The sequence below is a fragment of the Adiantum capillus-veneris genome, chromosome 9, assembly GCF_014529385.1.
Source record: "Adiantum capillus-veneris isolate H3 chromosome 9, ASM1452938v2, whole genome shotgun sequence".
In the NCBI taxonomy this organism is placed as follows: Eukaryota; Viridiplantae; Streptophyta; class Polypodiopsida; order Polypodiales; family Pteridaceae; genus Adiantum; species Adiantum capillus-veneris.
Window position 1 is genome coordinate 57,038,073 of NC_140939.1, and position 25,531 is coordinate 57,063,603.

The 25,531-nt window shown below is 39.9% G+C and overlaps 1 protein-coding gene across 1 annotated transcript in view; it reads right to left on the reverse strand.

Annotated features, from left to right (window-relative positions):
* LOC147450524 (uncharacterized) overlaps window positions 1-25,531 on the reverse strand; it is a 155,848-nt gene that overhangs the window by 482 nt on the left and 129,835 nt on the right. The gene's annotated exons all lie outside the window — the stretch shown is intronic.

Sequence of the window (25,531 nt, forward strand, 5' to 3'; positions counted from 1 at the left end):
TATACTCGATTTTGTTTCCTTTTTTGTCATTCCTGTTGGAGCTAAACAACCACATTTATCTAGAGACTCTTCTTCTTCTTCTTGTGAATATTGTGGACGATCTGATCATCCCACTTATATGTGCTATAAGCATCAATTCGACACAGATCGTAATAGAGCATATGCTACTGAACATCGAAACAACATTGTACCAGAAACATGTTGCGTCCTATGTTCAATTGCTCCAGACAGAATACTTCATGTACGTGATGGTTCACTTTTTATTGTCGATTGTGGTGCTATAGGAAATATGACATATCAGTCTAAGTGGCTCCATAACTATCATCCACTACCAGTTCAATGTGTTTTTTATCTTGTTGTTGATACAACTTGTCAAGTAAAGGGTATTGAAGATTTATATATTGGTATTTTATCTTCTTCCACTCGAATTTTGCGAGGAGTATTACATGTACCAGATCTTCAACGTAATCTTATTTCAGTTGCTAGACTTGTTGATCTTGGTCTCTTTGTTAGATTTGATCATACCAAATGCCGAATTGAGAAAGATGGGAGACTATAGCCACTACTCCTTGAAACGGTAATTTGTTTGAACTCTCTCTCAATGATGCTGTAGCAAATGCTGTTACTTCTCCAGGTGATCATGATTGCAAAGTATGGCATCACCGTTTTGTTCATGCTGGTTTCTCAAAACTCCTTGATCTTCAACGTCGTGATCCATTTCATGGCATGTATCTTAAAGCTCATCCCCATATGGGAATTTGTGAGTTTTGTGCTCTTGGGAAACATAATCGTAAACCCTTTCCTCTTTCAAATACAACTCATTCTCATGACATATTGGATCTTGTTCATACTGATATATGTGGACCTCTACTTTCTTCAAGATCACAATATCGCTACTTCATTACTTTCATTGATGATTTCTCACGGTATACAACTGTATTTCTACTTAGAAAAAAATCTGAGGTCTTATCTGTTTTCAAACAATTCCACAAGGCTGCGGAACTTCAAACTTGTCATCACCTTAAGAAGCTTCGTAGTGACAATGAAGGCGAATATGTTTCTCGAGAGTTTGTGAATTACTGTGTTGGCAATGGAATTCATCATAAACACACTATTCCATATTCACCTCAAAAGAACGGCGTTGCTAAACGAAAGAATTGCACTATTCTCAATGCTATAAGATGTATGCTGATTCATTCAGGTTTATGTCGTGTTTTCTGGCCTGAAGCTACTTTGACAGCAGTATTTATTGAGAATCATCTTCCTACTACTGCACCCTCTTGTAAGATACCCATCACAACATGGACAGGTGACATTCCTTCTGTATCTCATTTTCGAACCTTTGGATGTATGGCTTATATTCATGTTCCCAAAGAAACACGAACAAATCTTGATGCTCCTGGTCTTAAAGTTATTTTTATTGGATATCACTTCCAAAGGCTACAAATTCTATGACCTTCCTCCAAGAAAGTAGTTGTGAATCGTGATGCTACTTTTAACGAACAGCTTATGGGAGGCTCATGGTCCATGGATGACTGTGATGATACTAAATCGTTGCTTTAGGATTTTCCATTTCTTTCAGATGATGAAACTCTTCCTATAGAGAAACTTTCATCTTCACAACCATCCATTCCGAATGCTTCCAATGATGATATTGACTATTGATTTTGAACATGGCTCATGTGTTGCTGGTGTTGATTATCAAGAGACCATTTCACCAGTTGTTCACATTACAAGTGTTCGAGTTTTATTGGCATTTGCTATTCAATTTGATTTAGAAGCTCATGAGCTGGATGTGCGAACTACTTTTCCAGAAGGGTTTTCTATTCCAGGTAAAGAAGAGCTTGTTGCTCAACTCCATATAAGGCACTATATGGTCTCAAACAAACTTCGCGAGCCTGGTATACAAAATTTGATATTTTTCTCACCTCTAAAGGATTCATCTCTTACTCTTCAGACCCCAACTTATACATAAAATGCCAAGGTAGCATTTTTGTGATTCTTGCTCTTTATGTGGATGATACCATCCATTCCAATGACTTATGATTTCTTCAGCAAGTGAAAAAGTTATTGTCTTGTGCATTTGATATGGTGGATCTTGGAGAGATTCACTCATGTCTTGGCATTCAAATCCAACGGAATCGTACAAAAGGTATCTTATTCCTTTGACAGTAAAAAATTATTGCAAATACTATTCAAAATTTTGGTAGGGAATCTGCACATTCAGTCAACACACCTTGTCTTGCGAGCTCTACGAAAAACATTTTTGACAATGGCGGTCAACTTGTCACAGATCAGCCTTATGCTAACTTGGTTGGATGTCTTCAGTTTGTTGGCATGAACACTTGTCCTGATATTCTGTTTGTCGCTAATTATCTTGGACAACATCTTGCACGTCCTTCTCTTAAGCATTGGTCTGTAGCAAAGCGTGTATTGAAATACTTGAAAGGCACTACAAATTTTGGTTTGGTCTATCGATGACAAATCATATCGGATTCTATGCAATCTGTTTCTTTTTTGGGTTATACTGATGCAAACTGGGCAAGCTCACATTTATCTATGTGATCTACTAGTGGAAACTACTTCTTTATAAATGGTTGTCTTGTTTCTTGGACCAGCAAGAAACAACGCTGTGTTGCAGTTTCTACGACTGAGTCAGAATATGTTGCGGTATCAGTTGCAGCTCATGAGTTGATATGGTGGCTTCGACAAATGCTGGTTGATATTGGTCACTCTCCTCTTTCTAGCACACCCTTGCGATGTGACAACCAAAGTGCTATTAGTCTTGCAAAAGACTATGTTCAACATAATAAGTCAAAGCACATTGCTGTCCATTATCATTATGTCAGGTATGAAGTACGCAAAGGAACCATTATGATTGAACACTGTCAAAGTGACCAGGTGATTGCAAACATTATGACCAAAGGCCTCAACAAGTCACGTTTCTCCTCTTGTGCTTGGAGCTTGGAGTTTCTTCGGCCTCACTCTTTTAGATTAGCTTCTTTGCTATTGTAATAGATTTGTACATATGACATTGTATTCATATAGGTACCATGCACTATGCAAACTCCACATATGCACATTGTGATCTTTGAGTCACTTGTATATTTGTACATAGATGCACAATTCACTTTCACATCATCATCGTTGGTTCATATTTTCACATTGTATAGGGGCTTGGTTTTTTCCCTTGAACTCCCCAAGGGTTTTCTCATCCAAAGCTAGAGACCTTTGTTTGAGTGGGGGTGTTGGAGCTATATATAGCTCACTCTACTCATCTTGGTCTCACCTATATATTTGTATCTTGTCCTCAATATGAATCAGTCTCTGTACATGGTGTGTCTCTTGTGTCGTCTCTCTCTCTCTCTCTCTCTCTAGATCTCAACAATTCTATGAAAAAAGAAATTTACAACTTATGGTTGCGTTATTTTATTATTTATTTTTTGTAAATATCAATTACTCTTGTTATCAGTGGTTACAGGTATTCATGGCTCCTAATGATACAAGTGATAAAGTTCATGGAGGGAGATTATTACTTAGTGGCTCTTTAACCCATGGTATTTTGAGCTACATGGTGATGACATGGATCCATATTGTCATGGGTATTGCCATCTCATTTTGTTCTTCCACAATTCTTCTTTGATTTGCGTCTCTAATGCCATGGTGCGTGAAGCCATGATGATGATTACTATTAATTCGTTCATTTGTTGAAAGTGTCTCTAATGCCATAGTGAGGACAATGATGCCATGGTGCGTGAAGCCATAATGAGAATTACTACTAATTCATTCATTTGTTGAAAGCGTCTCTAATGCCATGGTGAGGATCATAATGGCATGGTGCATGAGTCCATGATGATGATTGGTGTTCCACAATTTTTGTTAAATTTGTTGAAAGTGTCTCTAATGCCATAGTGAGGATCGTGATGCCATGGTGCATGAAGCCATGATGATTATTACTGCTAATTCAACCATTTGTTGAAAGCGTCTCTAATGCCATGGTGGGGATCATGATGCCATGGTCCGTGAAGCCATGATGATGATTGGTGTTCCACAATTTTTGTTAAATCTATTAAAAGTGTCTCTAATGTGATGGTGAGGACCATGATGCCATGGTGCGTGAAGCCATGATGATGATTACTACTAATTGAGATTATGAAAATCTCGATACGTTTTTTAGGTATGAGCTTTGTGTTTATCTGTGCACATGTGATTGCATCAATATTATTTTTGTTTCTCATTACATGATTATCATGTTTGTTTCTCTGTTGTCTCCAGAGCGGCGGCGTGAATCGTCTCTAAGCACAATGTGATGTGATTATTTCTAACCTTCACGTTTCGATATGTTTCTTGAGTTGTTAATGTTTACAGGATTAAAATCACATCAAGTAGCATATGTGAAAAGGGATCAACGATGCTAAAGATGCTCAAAGATATTGAAGAATCTGCATCGATTCAAATGCATATGTAGGGCTTTTAAACTTTCAAAGATGCTTAAAAGCGCACATTTTATATTATGGAGTGATGTAGCTCCTCAAATATATTTTTTGTAAATTTTGATAATTGTTAATATAGCAGTGCATGTATATGGTGTTGTGGGTTTTTCCCTTGTACCCCCAAGGGTTTTTTCATCCAAAGTTAGGGACTCCTATTTGAGTGGGGGTGTTGGAGCTATATATACCAACCCCTATGCTATATATAGCTAGGAGTCCCCACTATATATGTATACTCAGTGTGTTCTCTAATATACTTTGGGGATTGCATGTGATGGTGTCCTCTCTCTCTCTCTCTCTCTCTCTCTCTCTCTCTCTCTCTCTCTCTCTCTCTCTCTCTCTCTCTCTCTCTCTCTCTCTCTCTCTCTCGTCTACCTGCGCTCTCTCCCTTCGAATCAACACAATACCTGTATGATATCACTGGTGTAGAAGGAAATAACAATCCATGTAGCTTATTGTTTCCAAAATATAGAGGGTGTTAAGATGAATGATCTAGAATGGAAGCACACCCTTGCAACAAGGGGAGGCATATGTAGCAAATATCCCAATACACTACAACTTTGATGGAAAAGGCACCTACAAGGATATTATCATATTTTATACATATCTTAGGAATATATGTTGCTTGAATGTAGAAAACATTATAAGGACTTGATCCACCACAGAGGTAGTGAGATATTCATCACGGCACACAAAGTTCCACAATTTGGTTGTTTCAATGAGATAAATTATCTTTGCATGCAGTAATCTATAAAAAAATAACCTAATATAATTAGTTATATACTTTGATTGTTCAAATTTATGGTGAATGTGCAGAGTCAGGGTGTACCACTACACATGCTTTGGATGACAAACCAGGACATGATAATGCCATTTTCCTAGCACAATGCAAGGGAGAGGATGATAAAGATGACGAGATAATCCTAGCACAATGAGCCTCATGTGGACGAGGAGATGAGCTTAATAAATTTAGTTTATCTATATGATTTCTATTATAAGGATGCATTAAGTGTATTTATTGTGAATAGAATTCCTTGAAGCTCAAATTCTATGTCAATCTATCATTTTGTCTATCAAACATTATGATTCATGTGATTGCATCTTTGTACTAATTTAAAATAAGGATATCCCCTAATTCAAAACAAGGATGTCCCCTTGTTGATCTAGTGGATCACTCAAGGAGCATCTTTATTTTTAATGAATATTCAAAGTGGTTTATATAAGAAAGGTTATGGATAATATCCAATATAATAGCAAATATCTTTGTGGGTAGTGCAGGTATAAACGTGGGTATACTGGCACTACTATAGCACAACATGGTTTTCTTCTCTTTCTATTTAGCTTTGTTGTTCCATTGCTATATACATTGCCTTGCAAAAGATCTTTGATAGTGATATGAATCTTATAAGGACAATGCACTATATATCAAAAAAGTTGCTCATTGAGAAATCTAATTTTTAGCTTCTTCACTGAAACAACACACAAGAAAACTCAGAAAACAAGAATTTGGTTTGTTAATATACTCGGTGCCTCATTGGAAGTACAAAGATTTATTTAACACTAGTCCTATAAAAAAATATTGGTTTTATGGCTTTTGCAAAAAAATAATTTAAAAAATAATTAGATGTCTCAACAAAAAATACTCTCAAGGAAATACACCCAATGCATAGTATGAGTTCATAAAAAATGTCGAGAAAATAAATCAAGGATTGAAGTTGTATTTGCATGGCCATCTCTAAGGACTAATTTGGTAACATTAGTATAATTTGACTAAGTTAACTCAATGCCACACCAATTTCTCTTAAAACCACTCAAATGTCTTTGAAAAATATGATCATAGGTATGTAATCAGCCCATCACAGTTCTATGATGCTTACATAAAGACTGACAATATTTACTACTCACCCACGTTAAGTAGTAAATTATAATTTTACACAAAAAGTCTCTATCTATAAAAAAAAAACATTTTTAAACTCAAATATGACTCTTAGAGTCTTAGAAACGTCCTAATTACAAGATGCTCAAGAAGTTTCATGAAGGTTTTATGTTGTATGCAAATGCTTTTCTTAAAATACTTTTGTAGCCATGATAATACTAGTGTTGAGCAAAATGCAAGGCTATGGAGAAAATTGAGCTTGGAACTAAGTAGGGGCTACTCTATGGCATACTACAACCCATAGTGCTAATCTCTATTGAGCTGCGATTACTGCGAAATTAATGATGATGGGGATAATGATGAGGATAACCATGACTCCACTCTGCATCACAAAAACAAAAAAAAATAGGGTTTAAAAGTACACAAGTATCTTTTACTTTGTAAGAAACAAGTCATTGTTAGCTATATACATATCTCTACTTGCATTGAAGCATGTTAGGACTTTACTTTTCAAAGACACTTATTGTTTTCCTTAATCCATTGAAGTCCTCACCAAGATACTTGCGTTGGAGCATGTTAGTACTTTTCGAAGACACTTATTATTTTCCTTTAGGGCTAGTTCACATTTTGGGGTTCTTGTTATGTGGCTGCATTTCCATGCCATCATAACCTGTGGCCTTTCAATGATAGCATTCCTCTAGCTTTTAGCTTTTCATCTAGCTTGCCAACCTAGCAATATCTTGACTTTGGTTGCACAGTGACCTGCGATGTCCTTTGAAATGCTACCTTATTATTGGCCTTGAGTTGAGTGCACACTCAAGGTTGAGCCTAGAACTTTGAAGCCAACCCCATGACCCAAGAAAGCCAGCTACCCCCAACTAGCTTTGTATATTCCATCACTAAGAGAAGAAGCTCCTTATATACAAGCTTATATACAAGAAGCAAACCAATGCTACCTTGATTTCTTTCCTCAGTGAGAGTCCTTGTATCAATTGCCTTTTTCTTCTCTACAGGTATGGTATATTGATGCATTGTGTCCCCCACCCCCCCCCCCCCCCCCCCCCCCACACACACACACACATACACACACAAACAAATGTGAGATGTCATTTTGTGGTTTACACGGCTTGCTGTAGGACATGCTTTCTCTCATGAATATGAGAGAGAGAGAGAGAGAGAGAGAGAGAGAGAGAGAGAGAGATGTTCCATCTTTCCTCTTATATTATAGTTTGTACATTACACTTTGTTAGACTCGATGTTCCATCTTTCCTCTTATATTATAGTTTGTACATTACACTTTGTTAGACTCGATGTTCCATCTTTCCTCTTATGTTATAGTTTGTATCTTTCCTCTTAAATTATAGTTTTTACATTACACTTTGTTAGATTCCTCCACTTCTTCTTCCTTTTTCCCCTCTCCCTCTCTCTCTCTCTCTCTCTCTCACACACACACACACACACACACACACACACACACACACACATTTTTGTGTATTCCAAGTGCCAAGGACTTCTATCTTGAGTTGTAGATATGGCACGTTGTCAAGAAATTTGCGGTCTTGCCGGGAAAGCACCGGGCTTATGGCTGTGAGAGTTTGTGAGAGAACTCCAAAATACTATATGAAGGAGTTAAACCATAGATGCCATGAAGACTAGGGTTTGGACGGAAGTGCAATCAAAGAAGTTCCACTCTTTCTTTCTTGCACTCACACACACAAAGAAAGAACACAAAAGAGAGTGTCAAAACAACACAAAGATGAAAACATTAAGGCTATGGTCCTATCGTATCATGGGTAGTATGAAAGGGTTAATAGATGAGTTAATGGCATTCAATCTTGGCTGACCAAATAGGCTACGAATTGTTCTTTGGAATTGTAGTTGTGTGATTACCATAATATATATATTTTGTCTAGTGATTGGGATTAATTGTGTGTACAAATCCTCTTGGTTCATAGCAAAATAACTACGCTTACATCAAAAGAAAAATTATAGTCTATGAGAGGTAGTATGATGGGATCCGATGATAGAAGTATTTCATTGAGCCTTTTTGGGCCAAAGAGAAACACTATACGTTGTTGAAAGTGTATTTTACGGCTAATCCATACATTAATTCTAATATATCGTACAGAGTGAAAGTGATAGAAATTATCATCATGTGGGTTATTCATCTATGATAGTATGTGAGAAATGTAGATATGAGAGAAGTGAAGAGATGAGAAGTTTCTCTCCCAAGCCCTATTCTTGCCCGTAGGCAATAAGGATACTGTGGGGAGAGATGTACCTGTAGCGAAGAGAACCTAGAATTTGTAGAGAGGATGAATTACTAAGAGTGAGAGAGATAGGTTTGGTTAAGGAGATGAGATTAGATACATATATATATATATGTTGGATTAGAGATGAAAAAGAAAACAACAAAAAATCAAGAAAATATCAATGTAGAACACATCTTACTTGACAAACCCTTCGGCACCATTATTGATGGAGAGAGAAGAAGAGTGGATAATTCCACTTTGATTGATACACCAAGTTTGATTAGAGTTGATCTTCCAAGGTTAGCTTGTTGCAAGAATGGCTAGTCTTCTTGTAGTAGAAAGTGTAGGCTTAGGTGTATGTTAATGGCTAAGTATAATTAAGCATTACTACACACTCCCTCATGAATTCCTCTCATCAATGGCTTGAATGCTTGAGTTCCTTTTCAAGGAAGAAGAGGTCCCCTTTTATAGGTGAAGGCAACCCCCAAGGGTTTACACAAGAAGAGAGGAGCCAGTGTGAATAGGAATTGGAAAAGTTGGAAATGAGCTGTCCCTGCATGATGTGGGCAGACTGGGGTCCAGTATTTTGATCATATCTCCTCAACCGTGGCTCCAAATAAAAAAGTAAAAATATGGGCAGAAACTTCAACTCATTAGCTATGATTCTCATTTAAAAATCATTTTCCAATTCGGATTGGAACCTTGTGTAAAAAATTCATCAAAATAGGGTCCATTTCTGCAAGCAAAAGTCTTCCCGTGGTCCCCTTAGCCTAGACTTTCATTTAATTCCAAAGGACACCTCATGCCATATGAAAGCATGACATTGCTTCTTGACAAAGTTTTGTAATCATGCTTGCAATAATGCATTAAAATAAGTGTATCTTTGAAATCATGCCATCTAGTGTCCCACTAGGATTTGATTCCCTCCTAGTAGCTATTTAAAAAGAAATATAAGAAAAGTATAAAAAATACATAGAATATATATATATATTGGAGTTTACCCTAGATATAGGATCTAGCTAGGGTGTGAGATGATAATGAAATAGTAGAAATAAAGAATCAATGCTTTTTGCCCCAAGTTAAAGAGGCGGAGCTATTGATGCTTTTCCCATAGTATTTTCTGATGGTAAAGTAAGGATAGGTTACCCTTGAGAAAAATAATAGGATGAGATAGAAGGCTTATTATTATACTTAAATATGCATATGTACATTATAGGAAAGATAATTATGTATCTAAAAAGTTACAAGATAGATCTTGTAGGACGCGTTCCCACTATGTACGTGTCACAGCACGACAACGTTGCCTCGAGCTAGAGGAAATATTCTACTTCCTGTTTATCACGGTCGCTTCATCTTTTATACCTTCTCATGTAGGTCTCCATCATCATGTCAATTAGATAGAGAAAAAAGGGCAAAGGACGATTGACTTGATGTTGGGTATGATCAAGAAGAAGTGGTACAAAGACCCTAAGAACCATTCAACCAATCCGTAAAAGATCAGGATCCCATCTAATCAAAATCAACCAAGAATAAATAGAAGACCCTAAACAGGAAACTCCACTTATTAAAGCACATTACCAAAGACCCAAAAATCAAATATTATTTTTCGATCCATAGTTAAGGTGACAATGCACTCCATGATTTTTAAACTAGGCCAACATAATTGCATAGCATGTATGTCTCCTGTTTTTATTGTTGGAGGGGCAGTATCATCCATTTCCCCCATCTATTTTCCTAGGAGTAACCTAAGATGATTCAAGGGTAGAAAAATAAAATTATGGGATTATTATACCTCTAAGTGCTATCCAAAAAAAAAAACAAAAGAAAACCTCACAATTGTGAGTGATTGTATTATAATGTCACCAAGAGATATGCAAATCAGCCTCAAGATCATGTCAATCCTTGAGTGCCAGAGGGTTACAACCAAACTTAGTTAAGAGTACCTAGTAGAGTACTATTACAAAAATCCCTATCCTTTACAAAACAAGGCTTGACCGGATGATGAGGGTTTCCCTAGGCCAATCATTTGAGCCATGGCTTTTTCCTACCACACATATTATCTCCTTACTTTCTTGTACAATCTTTGAGAAGCTAGCCACAAAGAGGTCGCTATCAAAGACACAGCAATTCCTTGCCTTCCAGATATTACTAAAGAAACAATATCTGACAACTTTAGTGCAGATTAAAAGTGAAAAACTTTGAAACTATTTGCCACCAAGGCACATATCCTTCTTGACAAATGCTATCTTCCACATTCTTTGTATCCATTTTCACATCTTTCTTGCTAGGGCTCTAGTAGCCAGGCATTCCATGAACAGGTGGGCAAGGTCTTTGCTACCAAATCTGCACCCTGAACATGCCCGATACCATGTGCTTGAATCTTGACTCTTGTCGGCAAGGACCCCCATAGTACCTTCCATAGAAACATCTTCATAAATTGAGGCCACTATGGATTCAAAATGTTCTCGATAACATCTACCCATCGAGCCTTCAACTATTTCTTCTTCAAGTGCTTGTTTAAAAGGGAAAACTAATTATCCTCGTGTATTAACACTTGGTAGATGGCCTTGGTATGGGGCTTAGAGAATTGGCTACCTAAGGGCCATTTTAAAGCTTTCCACTCAAAAGAAGATTCATAGATCGCCATCAGGACATTGTCCATGCCTCCTACAACCCTGTGAACAAGTAGCTTCTTAGTGCCATTGAGTTGAAATTGTATAGCCACCTCGCCAAAGGATTTCTAGCACTTGCTATTTTTATCCCAGAAGTGGCTCAATCGCTGACGTCCTTTATTGTTCATCCTTCTTTGAGTTTCTCTCCAATAATGATTCATGATAACTCAAACAACTTTAGACAACCAGGGGACCAATGTGTGATGAAGTTCTAGAAGTATCTGGTTACTTCACCTTATTTCAGTGCCCATGCTTCTCTATTGGACTTTGTCACCAACACTCCTGTGATTTCACTCAATCTTAGGCTCACCCACCTCAGGGCTAAGAGTTTGTTGTGCACCCCGATCCCTTTCCACTGACCACCTTGAGAGGAAATGGTTTCCTTGTCTATCATATCCTTGGTCACGATAGCCCAAGAATGGTCTTTTCTTGTGATCGAGACAAGAAACTTGGTGCAAAGGTCCTCAACCTGAACAATAGGTTTGAGAATTTTGAGGCCACCTTGGACCAATGGTCAAGCAATATTTTCCCAATGTATCCATTTCCACAGCAGGAAGGCTTTAGTTTTTTTCCTCCATAAGAATCTTTCAACAAGTTCCAAAAATTCCTTCCAGTTACATTTGGCTAATTTGAGGAGTGGGATGGTGAAGGAAATATAAGGAACCATAAATGAGTTGATCACTCTGGCCCGACTCTGAAAAAGGAAGCATCACATACTCACACCTTCTCAGTTTCCTTTGGATCTTCTCCAAGACCTACTAGAAAATTTTCATGTCAATAACATCAACCCCTAAAGGGGGCCCCATATGCCAAAAAATACTACCTTTAGGCACAATCTCCTCATACCTGATTGATGGGTCAAATGAGTCATTTTCCATCAAGGAGATCAATGTAGATTTCTCAATACTACACTTCAATCCTGAATCCATAGAAAATGATTCTACAATCTCAAGGCCTTCTTGAGAACCCCCAGATAGGCTTTCAAAATGAGAAGGGAGTCATCCGCAAACATCTTTGCTAGTAGCTGGTGGTTATCGGGCAGGGTTAATCCTTGTATTCCCCCCGCGTGTAGTAGATGATTCGAACATCGAGATTAGAGGTTGTGACCCAATAGGAAAGAGAAGAGAGACCAGGGGGGTATTCTTGCTTGATCAAAATTTTGGTTTCAAAGGAGTCCACAACTCTATCATTTCATACGAGCTTAGATTAGCTTCCGACACCTAGAGTGTGTATAAGCCAACAAAGGTGATTCCAAAAGCCTAGTGATTTCATGACAACTTTAATGAGGGACATGATCATGTCATACGCTTGTCCAGATCTAGCTGCAAAAAATATACTCCTACTTCATAAAGGCTACATACTCAATGCCAACCATAGCTCTCAAGATGTTGTCATATATAGACCTTCCTTTGATAGACCCATGTTGGTGAGGGGAGATGACTCTGTGCAGGAGGGGGTCCATTCTAAGCGTGACTACCTTGGTAATGATTTTGCATGCCATAGATATCATTATTATGGGACGCTTGTGAGAAAAAAACTATTTTGGGATAGGCTTGATAAGCGCTCTTTTCACACTGAGATCCAATGACCCCTTGACAAAGCCCGGTTAGCCATACATGTTGGTGTAGACAAAGCGTTTTGACCCTAATAGAGGGCACATGTAGTGATGTGTATGCTTACAGATGCATGGCTGAGGGCTAGAGAATATGGGAAGAGCCTCGGCATGCAAGTGACAGTGAAGATGTATGCTTTATGTGGTTCTTTAGGCCAAAAAGGCTCTAGATAGGGCCTGACAGGGTGGCAGGTGAAGAATGTCCAAGGTGTTGATTTTTTTCCCAAATAGGTAGAGCTTGAAGTGCTAAAGGAGCAGGTCCAGATAGTGCATCAAACGCAGCCACGATGTGCAAGATACGGGGCTTCGAAGTTAGAAGTGATTCCAGATTTGTGATGATAGGCCAAGTGATGCTAGGTAGTTTGAGCTAGTTTGGAGCTATGGATGTGTTGTGCTTGATTTACGGAGCATGTTGGTCTTTTCAAATTGTGAATTGGAGTCTTCTATGCCAAGATACGGCCGATCAAAGTTTTGCCAGGGGCCAGGTTTGTGTCGGGTTGGTCGCCTCGATAGTTGTGCCATCTCAGTCTTTTTGGGAGCTGGACATGGTTTGAAAGGGTAGTGCTCAGTATATGGGGCTAGCAAGAAGTGACTTTACGTCAATCAAAGCCTGGGTCAAAAAGATATAACAAGTTGAAGTGTGTGCCAGTTGTCCCCCTAGTGTTAGCAGGTGATTTTGGTACTCTTCGTTTGAGGCCATGCAGGCGCAACAGTGTTAGTAGCAGGCGCAGGCGGATTTGAGGCCATTGGTGTCCGTTTGGTGGTGCACGATAACAAGGGGGTGGCACCGCTGGTGCTAAGTGGTTGATGATGTAGTGCGCATACGGTGTATTCACACGCCCTCAAGGGCCTTCCTTTTTGAAAGCAAAGGAAAAGAGCACTAAGGGCTCCGCCGATGCCCTTCCTAAGAGGTATTCTTGTGGAGACTTGGGACTCAAGAAAGACTTGATGGAAATAGGGTTGCCTCACATGCAACGCGTGCTAAAAATAGAGGGGGAGCTAAAAAAGGGTTGCTCCCATGTCCAAAGGGGCTTTATTTTTTGCATGTGGGGAGAGGTGGATTTCGGCCAGAGGAGAAGGACTCGGAGGGGGTGTTTTCGAGCTCCCAAGGGAGGGAGGAGAGAGCACTCTTTTGGGGAGTTGAAGGAGGCCGGGAGGAAGGGAGTATTTTGCTAGAACTTAAAGGAGATTTGGAGGAAGGAGGTTGATGTCAACAGGGGTGTTGCCATCACGGTCTTTTTGCTTGCCGCTCTCATAGCAAGGAGAGTCGCATAAGTGGTGAAGTTGAAGTTGACAATTTTCTTGATGCTCATGGTTTCCATGCCGAGCTGGTTGTAGTTGAAGTTTTATGGTTTTTGTAGAGAGGTTTTTTGGAAAAGTAAGCCATGTCGGTTCTTGCTTGGGGGGTTCACTACTCAGTACCCTCCTATATAACGTGCATTCGTGGGGCATTAAAAAACCCCCTCCTCTGCTCCATCTATATGGTGTTGGTGTTTGAGATGTGTGTGTGTCTTCGGACCACTGTGTGGGTAAGATAAAAAGAGAGAGCGGTGTGTGCCATGGCACGATCATAAGCTGGAAAAATCTTGTGTGGTTTGTTGTTAGTTGTGTGAGTTTTGAAGGTGAACTCTAGTGGATTGGGGTGCAGTGATTACCCTGGGCTATAGAGAGGTGTGATGTTTGTGTGTCGGGTGTGTTTCCCTTTACCTCCATCCAATGTTACTAGGGGCCTTGAGGTCCTCCTAGAAATCCGTGAAGAATCTAGATGTTAGACCATCCCAACCAGGGGAATTCTCCGTGCCAAGAGCTTGTAATGCAAGCTCTTGCATTAGGAAAAAATTTGGACTCAACACCATATTAGTGAGTTTAGGAATTTCCTTATTTCCACTTTCAAAATGAGCTTAAGATTTGACCACATGGCCAAATCTTAGCCAGAGTTTTGAGAGCATGGCTTGAAAGAGATTTTCAAGTACTACCTTGTGGGAAGAGTAGGCCCTAAAAGGTAGTTTGAGATTTGTCCATATGGCCAAATCTTTGAGACATTAGTGATTCCCAAGTTGGCTCTAAAGATCAAACTCTAATATGGTATTACTCTCAAAGCGGCCCTATAAAGAGGTTTGTCTTTGCCTCTCTTGTCCAAAGTGGGAAACCCGATGAAGTACATAAACACTTTGTAAAAACACTATCAACCAGCATATCATTGGAAAGATCTTAGAAAGTAAGTTTTAATCCCCAAAATCCAACAAATTTGGAGTTGAATTGTAGAAGTTATGGCCTCCCCACTGAAGCTAAAATGTGGGGAGAGATTCCATTTATAAGATGGAGTTGTTATATCAAAAAATAGAATATAAGGAATCTGATGCCATGTTATATATCAATGGATAGAGCTCGATGAGTACATTCTTAATCCATATGGTTCAACAAGTTTTGATTTTATTTGTGAAAAAATTATCGTGGGCCCGTTTTGGACAAGAGGGAGAAAGTCAAAGTCCTTATAGGGCCCATTTGAGAGTCCAAAATTTCCCTAATGTGAGCATTCATCTTCAAAGAAAGCCATCTCAAGATGATTGGCTTCAGGTTGGGAATTTTTCCTATTCAAAACTCTTAGATGGGTTATCTTTCATAAGTTTCATTGTTTTTTACTTTTATTATTCTAAATTTAGCTCAACCACATTCATCATGACCATTTCATGTAATGGGGTATTATTGTCAATATAATAATCGTCAATTTTCCTTATACCTTACTACATTTTTTACTATTTGGTTAATGTTGTTATGGTTATGTCAATTCTTAGCAAGTGTCTTTTGCAAACAATCATGTTTGGCTGTGATATAACAAAGTGGCATTGTTATTTTTTTTGCCACATTCACAATTATGAGTGGAAGACTAATATTAACCAAGAAAGAGATGTACAAACATCCTCAAACACAAAGGATTCCTTCAGGGATCATATAACACAAATTATGGGGCTACACCATCCTTGCTATTACATTGAGTTTTCTTGTGTATCCTAGATTTAGGGCTCCGACTTCTAGATTTTAGTCTTCAAAGTTCTTATTGGCTCTGGCTTCTAGCTTCTAGTCTTCAAAGTTCTTCCTTTTTCTCATAGAGATGATCATTGCCCTTCATTGTTGAGTAATCTTGTTGAAGATTTCTGTCAACGAGGATTTTTCAAAGATGTCCTTGTTCATAGCCTTCCAAACATGTTAAATAGTAGAAGCAAAAAATTTGAGTGCATATCAGGATGGCTAGGTTCTTCTAAAGTCTACCTCCTAAGAGTAAGTTTCTCTTGTAATCTAGGATAATTCAAGTCTTTTGAACCCGAAGAGGCGTGCTTAATACAAGTCACATTTCTTTTTTACTTCTAGAAATTTTTTTTAATAGGTATATAAGTTTTACCCCATCATTTTCTAATGACTCTTGAATCCTAATGGTGGTCGTATTCCTTACTCTTGGGAGGCTTCTCATCTACATGAGGATGTGGAGCTAACCAATTGTAGTAACATCCTTCATGCCGTAGAGGTTTTTGTGATATTATATATGGTTGAATCATTGTGTTCATGAGCTTATCCTTGTTGTAAATGTCTAATGACACCAGTGTAAGGGATCATTTTTTTAAAAGATGACAAGCATTGGAGGTGATTTTTTTTTAGGGGACCATCAAAGTGTTTGTTAATGGATATTCAATTTTGAGTAGCACCCTTTTTGTCGATGTCGTGGGTAGAACCACCACCAAAGGTACCATAAGTCCCAACTATATGTACGTTAAAAAGAAAGAGCCATTCTCATGGATGCAAATCCTTGCAGTCATGTAAAGTGATCCTCCCTTTTCACAATTTCCCCTACCAATGTGATTGATTCTTTTGTGACTACTCTCCCAATTGGATTGCATGCCTCAAATACTACGAATCGGCCGGATGCCAAACATCTTGAACTCTACAGGGGCCATTGTAAGCGTACCTTCTCTAGCACAACCAATGGAAATCATGGATTGGCTCCTCGAGAAGTGGCATGCTAGCACTTTAGAGGTTTTGAAATGTAGGCGGCACAACCACCCTTTATTTGGGGGGGGGGGGGGGGGGAGAGAGGGAGATGCATGCAACTTGATCAAAGCTAAGCATTAAAGGGAGTCAAGGGATTGCTACCTTGCTTTAACTCTCAAACCACAAATGAGATCCCATGAGGTGCTTTTCAATGTGCCTATTTTTATAGTTCCAATGTTCCTATTTCTGTAGTTCCAATGATGCTCAATGAGGCATCAAGCCAATGCTTGGGTGACCGTTTTGGGTAAGCTTATCAACTATAAAGTAGATGAAAGAACTAGTAGCATGTGTGTATCCTGAGGGTGGCCACATAGAGTAGATGCATTAGAAAGGATCATGTTAAAAAAGGGTATCACAGAAGGTGCAGCTCTCTCTCTCTCTCTATCTATCTAAACCACCAATGAGATCCCATGAGGTGCTTTCCAATGTGCCATTTTATGGTTCACTCCTATGTATGCCCTTCTGTTTTACTATTGAGGATGTCTGCGATGGGCTTGAAAAGTTGGCCACTCGCAAAGTAGGAGATCATCAAGGTATCAGGCTGTAGATTATCAAATGGACGGGAGATTTTACCCATGAGAAGACGTGTGAAATGTCCAACCTTGCACTTCAACATGGTATGCCTTATGATTGGAGTACTAATTGGATTAGGCCTTTGCATAAAGTAGGGGATGTAAAGAATGTAAACAACCAGTGGACTATAATGATTGGGTCTCTTATGGAAAAGTTGTTTGGGTGCATAATGGAGATAAGATTGAGTGATTGGGCTAAAGATAATGACAAGCATGCAAAAGGACAAGCGGGTTTTCATCAATACCATAGAACCATTAATCATCTTGTCATGCTTCGTGCTCTCATGAAGGAAAGTTGGTTGAAAGGCAAATGATTGTATTGTTGTTTTGTGGACTTTAAGAAAGCCTTTGATATGATTCCATGTGACAATTTGTGGAGAAGGAGGGAAGAACCTCAAGTACCAAGTGAGTTTATGCTTGCGGTTGCTTGAATCTGTGAGAAGGTGATTTTTCAACTACGCATGGAAAGAGAAATTTGAAAAAAAATTGTAAGCACTATTGGGGTTAAACAAGGATGGCCATTGTCACCAACTCTCTTTGGTGTATGCATCAATCAGTTGGAACAAATGGTACTTGACATTATGCAAGAAGAAGGCATTGAAGAAGTCACTATTTGCAATGTGATAATCACGCTTTTGTTGTATGCGGATGATGTAGTGCTTCTAGAATACACTTTAGACGATGCACAAAAGCTTATGGTTATCCATGAGAACTTTTTCTCGCATAGTGGGCTGGTTGTGAATGAATCTAAAACAAAGGTTATGCTTGTGAAAACCAGCCATAAGGAGAACCCATGCATTGTGTACAAAAATGAGACACTTGAAGTTGTTGAGAGCTTTAAGTACCTTGGCCTTGAGGTACCATCCAATCACAAGTGGCATGAATGTGCTATGTCTCGTTTGGAAGTGGGAAAGAGAACATATTATGAATTTGAGAACATGTGTAATACGGGAAACATCCAGTGTTGGGTTCTCAATAAGTACCTTTTTGATGCATTGGTGACACCGGTTCTTCTTTATGGAGTTCAAGTATGGGGCAGGAGCATCTCAAAGTCTACTTGAAAAGAGTTTGAGAATTTCCAAAAGTGTTTTCTTACAAACTTTCTCCAAGTGAAGACACAAACACCATATATGCTCCTACTTCTTGAGTCGGGATCTCTTCCAATTGAGGTTATGGGCATGAAAAGGGTTGTAGAGTGCATGATAAAGATGCATCAAAACCCCTCACATCGACTTCCTACAACTGCATGGGAAGCAAGCAAGAAAGTTCAAAAGATGTTGTAAGCGGGATGAAAACACAGACAACACCTCTATAATCACCCGACCCACACTCTTGGGATGACACACACACACACACACACACACACTATGGGGCACCACTTGGCTTACACAACCCACGTGGCGGAGACAGGGAACACACCGATGGAGTGAGAGGAGAGAGACTACCCATTGGCTACTCCACACAGAGATACACACATACACACACTCAAAAAATCATCTCAAAAGAGGATAATTTTTTATGGTTAGATTAAATTGATCTTGATCCAACACCAATGGGGAAAATAGCTCACACAATATGGATAAAATATGCCAGATACAATCACAAATTGGAGCAGAGGCTTCACTCATAGGAGAAACTTACACAGCCAAAAAAAAATAAAAAATCGTGATAAATTTGGCAAAATGGGCAGCACCATCGCGTCCGGAACGGCCCAAAACCCCGTCTACAATGTCAAAGTGCTCAAATCCGACCTCGGATGAGCATTTTATGGCCGAAACATGCTCCAAAAACAACAAGAACTCAGTTGCGGCTGTTCGTCCTCTTCTATCCATGTTTTTTCCAGTCTTCTCTCAGGTTTTTTAGTTCCCACTTTTATCTTTATTACTTGGGCACCTTTGGCCTTTTAGTTGACCTCAAACGAACCCACCCGAACAGGCCAAAAAGTGGCCCTGCAGTGCATAGTTGTCACCCTGCTGCATCCATCCGCACACCTGGCACTCAACTTTTTTTAATAATGCATCCCGAAACCACGTGAAGTGGCCCCCAAATACAACTCTCATGATGATCTCTTTGCATAATTATCACAAGAGAACACCCATGTTGTGTTCGTACTTATCCACGTGCAGATATTGACCCCATTCGACCTCCTCACGTCACTAGATGCCATCTGATGTACGGATAGTATCTAGTGGGAAGATATATTGACCCCATTCAACCTCCTCACGTCACTAGTCGGCCCATGGATATCTTCCTTGAGAATTTTTATGCACTTTCAACTCCTCATTATTATGGAAAAAACACACTGATACCGGTGACGATGAAAATCGATGCACTATGTACATGCTGTCCTACCTGTACACATGTGGGCCCCACGTAACCACCTGGATCTAGAAAATGTGGAATACTTTATTCTATGCACCATGCATGGATATTTACATATGCACAATCCCTTGCTCCAAAAAACTCATAACATAGTTTGCCCATCCCCTAGCCTGCTAGATCATTCATGATCAGCAGCAGTAAAAAGAGACATGAGACTCACCGTGTCACAAGTCTCCTCACCCCTCACCAACATTACTTGCTCCACAGTCACCTCATCTTGCTCCACCATCATTAACTTGGCATGATATAGTTTAATACACAATCCATTTACCCTTGACTTATGTACAATCCCATCCAAGTTAGACAGCTGATATGTACCATTTGGGAAGCACTCGACCACCTTAAAAGGGTCATCCCACTTAATTTGAAACTTATTTTGGAAGGTGTTTTCTAGCTTACTGTTGTAGCGCAAAACCAAGTCATGCTTCTTGATACCCTTACTTTTGACCTTTTCATTTATCTTTGCCAAAGCCTTATCATGTTTAGGCTAAGAGGCCTTTATTAAATCTACCACTTGCCTCATGTCTTGCCTTAACCCATTATCTTGGAATGATGTAGTGACCATTGCTGGCATAACCTGAGGAGTAACAGGAGCCACTTGTTCATGATGAACCCCTGACATGCAACCTAGAAAAGAATCCATAGGATGAAACTTAGACCTCCTGGGAAAATACTCTACCCCTAGCTGGCTCATTTTTCTCAGCTTCCACTCTTTGTTCCTTGCCACCTCCAATGCATCTCCATATGTTCTAGGCTTCTTTAGTTCCACTCTCCAACGTATATTCTCCCAAAGACCAGCCAAGAATCTATCCTTGTTCATCATGTCAGGTGGGGGTACTTGTGGTGCTAAGGCCTTGCACATCTGCTCCTATGCCAATGAAAACTTACATATGTATGCATCTACTGGCTCACCTTCCTTTTGCACCAAACCTTGTACTTCCTGCCACACTTTGTCAAGATCTTTTGTCTTCACAAACTCCACTTCCAATCCATGCCTTAGATTGTCACAGCTCAATCTTACAGGTGGATCCGCCGCACGCAACTCCTCTTCAAATGCTTTGGACCAAACTCGTGCATCACTCTTCAAACAAATTTGGAGAAGACGTAACATCTATGTAGGATCGTGAATCTGATTGCTAATGCAAGCAACCTCCATCTTTTCCAGAAACTCTTTCACATATTCATCAGTTCTTCCATGAAATTCCGGATAAGAGAAAGCCATGGCTACCCAAGTTTCAATGCTTTGAGAACCCCTTCAAACACACGTGCAAGAACCCAAAACTTTTGACTGACTCAATCCCTAGAAACTTCAATGGAGCTTGTCTTTAGATAAGGACAAACACATGCACATCAAATGAGTTTTCATAGATAATCATCGGAATTACAACAGGAAAAGGGCATCCCAATATCTCTCTGAATCTTCTTGGCCCGAACATAAAGACTATGCACTGCTAGAAAAAAATCTTCTTTGACACATGAAGCTTTATTTGGATTCTTTGTGTTAAATGAAAAGGAGTGAATTGAGGTCCGTTTTGATCATCCATTAAAGCCAAACATGCAGCTCCCAAGAAGGCACACCTGACTTATCCTCTGATTTGTCAGAATTTCAAAAGCATAACAACATAAATGGCTCAAAAGACCAAAAAAGCAGCCATCACAACTTGGGGAAATTTTGGCAGAGTTTTCCCAAAAGTAGAGCAATAAGAACCCAAAATATAGAATGTATATGTATGCATAACCTGCCAACAATAGAACCCGAGCATCAAGTAGGAATCACTAGTATATAGCCTATGGTGAGGTCATAAAAAGGGTGCTCTAGCTACCTGTATCATCGAAAGGATCTCACATTTGAGAATCCCCTAGCTGAATAGAACCTCACGCTATCAACCCTCTCACGAAAGCTTATGCAGATTTCGTATAGTCAAGTCTGAGAAATGACTATCTTCCAGACCAAGTCTCAAAACTGGTTGGGACTGCCAAATAAAACCAAGTATAACTCCACAAAGGTGTACAATGGCATTTTCCACAAGTAACATACAATACCAGCAAACAATGTGCTCAAATAAGCTCCAAATGATGCATACCCATGGCAACTGCAAGTGACTTCCACTGTCAGTATATCACTCTACTCCAGCTACCTGTACCTATGTGAATCACCTGTACCTATACATGTCTCTGTAACATGTAACCTGTAATCCCGAATCTCGAATCTCGAAGCTCGAAGTAGAAGGTACTCAAAGAAGATTCTTCGTGGGGCGCCAAAAGAATGTGAGCGGGATGGAAACACACATACAACACCTCTATAATCATCGGACACACACTCTTGGGATGATACACACACAATATATGGGCACCACTCTGATTACACAACCCACCTGGCCAAGATAGAGAACACACCGATAGAGTGAGAGGAGAGAGACTACCCATTTGCCACTCCACACAAAGAGAGAGACACACACACACTCAAAAACTCAGATCAAAAGAGGATAATTTTTTATGTTTAGATTCAATTGAGCTTGAGCCAACACCAATGGGGCAAATAGCTCACACAATATGGATAAAATATGTCAAATACAATCACAAATTGGAGCAAAGGCTTCGCTCATAGGAGAAATGTACACAATCAAAACAACAAAAAAACAATGAGGAATTTGGCTAAATGGACAGAATCATCACGTCTGGAACAACCCAAAATCCCAATATACAGTTTCAAAGTGCTCAAATCCGACCTAGGATGAGCAGTTTATGGCCAAAACAGGCTCCAAAAACAGCAAAAACTCAATTGCGATTATTCCTCCTCTTCTTCCCACGTTGTTTCTGGTCTTCTCTCAGGTTTCTCAGTTCCCACTTTTATCTTTATTACTTGGGCACGTTTGGCCTTTTAGTTGACCTCAAACGGACCCCGAAAAGGCCAAAAAGTGGTCCCACAGTGCATAGTTGTCACCCTACTGCATCCATCCGCACACCTGGCACTCAACTTTTTTTAATAATGCATCCCGCAACCATGTGAAGTGTCCCCCAAATAAAACTCTGATGATGACTTTTTTTCATAATTATCACAAGAAAACACCCACGTTGTGTCCGTTGTCAAGGGATATGTGTTAGCTACGTGAGCCGGGTAGGCGCCGCGCCTCTGGCTGTGGGAGGTGTGAAAGAGAGAGAAAAAGAGACACTGACAGCTCTGGAAACCACTACAATCATCAATTAAATTGATTAATATGTTTGAGTACAACTTAATCTTTAGCCAAGGCGTGCTGTTAACAGCACCGTCACTTGGATCATCTGCTAACTAGGAGTTTAAGCTCCTGCTTTACAGAATTAACCGGGCCGTTAACAACACCGGGCTTAATAGAATGATTGATCAAACATTAGCTGATAATGGTGAAGTAACTTCTACAAACTTTATCTCGACTCATTGTCTCAATCTTCAGGCTTCAGAAATGATATGCAGCTTCCTGCTCTGTTTGCATGCACTGCCTCAACTCCCAAAGTTTGATCCCCTTTCAACTCGAATCCCTTTGCTTCTGCTCCCTTGTCTTATACTTGCTCAATATCGGCTTATGAAGGCTTAAATCTATGCTTGCTTCTTGGTTTTGCTCACCTCATCGTGCTCTAGACTTCCCAATTTTCCTTCATGCTCGGCTTGCTCAAGCTTATAGTTCGAGCTTGAGAGGGAGAGAGAGATTGTTTCCTTTCCTTTACTAACCGAGTACGAGAGAGAGATAGCTTGGTGATCTTGTCTTCCTCCCGGATGCTTTGATTTCTTGGTCTCTTTTCTCTCTCTCTCGTACTCGGTCCCGAAAGAGCGTCTACCTTGTACAAGGACGAGAGAGAGAGAGAGAGAGAGAGAGAGAGAGAGAGAGAGAGAGAGAGAGAGCGAGAGAGAGAGAGAGAGAGAGAGAGAGAGAGACCCGCTCTCGCCATCCGGCTTTTCTCTTCGTCCTCCTGCTTGCCAAAACTAAACACTTTCCTCCTGCTCGTTTCTGTCACAAAAAGACCCCCTTATTGCTCTTGTGCTGCCTTAGAAAAAACTCTCCAAAAAAATTGCCCCCACCATGCAGTCACGGCGCCGTGACTGATGTGGCATGGGAAAAGAAGCTCAGTGACGTGGTAGGTACAAATTTTTACCGGCACCATTCGTGGAAAAATCGGTCCTAAAAACATGCGCCATGCCAATATGAGACTCTTTCTTCCTCAGTGCGAGCTCGTCTGAGCCTCATACAAGTCAGCGCGACCTCCTTTTCCTACGCGCGTCTCTATTCACTGCTTGCCCGCCATGTCCATGGTTTTTCTTCCCTTTTTACACACTAAAGTCCTTTAGTGGGTAGCCCTTAATTGTTTGCATTGGCCGGACTTTATTCAATTGGGCAGACATAATCCTTAAACTCATGGGCGGCCATATTATTTAGCTCCTTATTTGGTGGGCGGCCTTTAGGAACCACATTAGGCATACATAGTGCCCAAGCCACATGCACTCAATGCACTCTATGAGTCATCATTTCGCACAATGAGCTCATCAAGATCTTTTTGTGCTTTTGTAACTAATGGCACACATAACCACATTTAGCATGCATATGATGCTTCCGTAAAGGCGCCACTCTGTTACAATATCGGGCAAGGCATTGGTAAGCGTAACATCTTTCCCTAGTAGCCCCATCAAAAAACCTCATCATGAAATCTGCTGGCCGTATCAAGAGACGACCTTAAAAGAGATTCCACTCAAGCACTTATTGTGCTCTCTGAAATGCATCACATCCAGCATATATCTCAACCACAGCACTATTACCTCGAGAACTTATTCTACTGCATTCAAAACCTAACTGCTGCTAAAAATTCCAAAATAGCACACCGATCGAGCGGACCGAGGCGGACAGGTATGGAACCGACCCCCGGTGAATCTTTATGGGCTAATATCTTCGCGACCAAAACTCCGATCATTGATCTGAAAAGACCGACACACTCCACAAAGTGAGCACTTTAAGCCCATGCATTCATTTCAACTTTGCCCCCTCAGCTGCAGTTGCCCTATCCGGTATAGATCTGCAATCGACTTGAACTTTAAACTACCATAACTTCCTCACCGTAGCTCCAATCGACGAGCTGTAACGACAGGCCGGTAGAGAACTTCAAGCACTTCAGTTTTAGATCATAATATCCTAGATATGCTCACTTCAAGCATAGTCCTTTTTAGAATCATGAAGACATCAATTGGCCCTTTTGAGCCGCATCTGGCATACATTAATCATTAAACATGTCCTGGAAACAAGCATGATCACTGACCATTAAATGTGTAGGATTCAAAGAAGCTTAGATTTCATTTCTCTACTCTTTTTATCTTCATGGTAGCGGAGCTACATGACACTGTACTTATCCACATGTAGATATTGACCCCATTCGACCTCCTGATGCCACTAGATTCCATCTGATGCACCTGCTTACCTCATGTCATCGGCCCGCAGATAGCTTCCTCGAGATGTTTTATGCGCTACCAACTCCTCATTATTATAGAAAAAACAAACTGATACTGGTGACGATGAAAATCGATGCACTATGTACGTGCTGTCCTACCTGTACCCATGTGGGCCCCACGTAACCACATGGCTCTAGAAATTGGGCAATCCTTTATTCTAT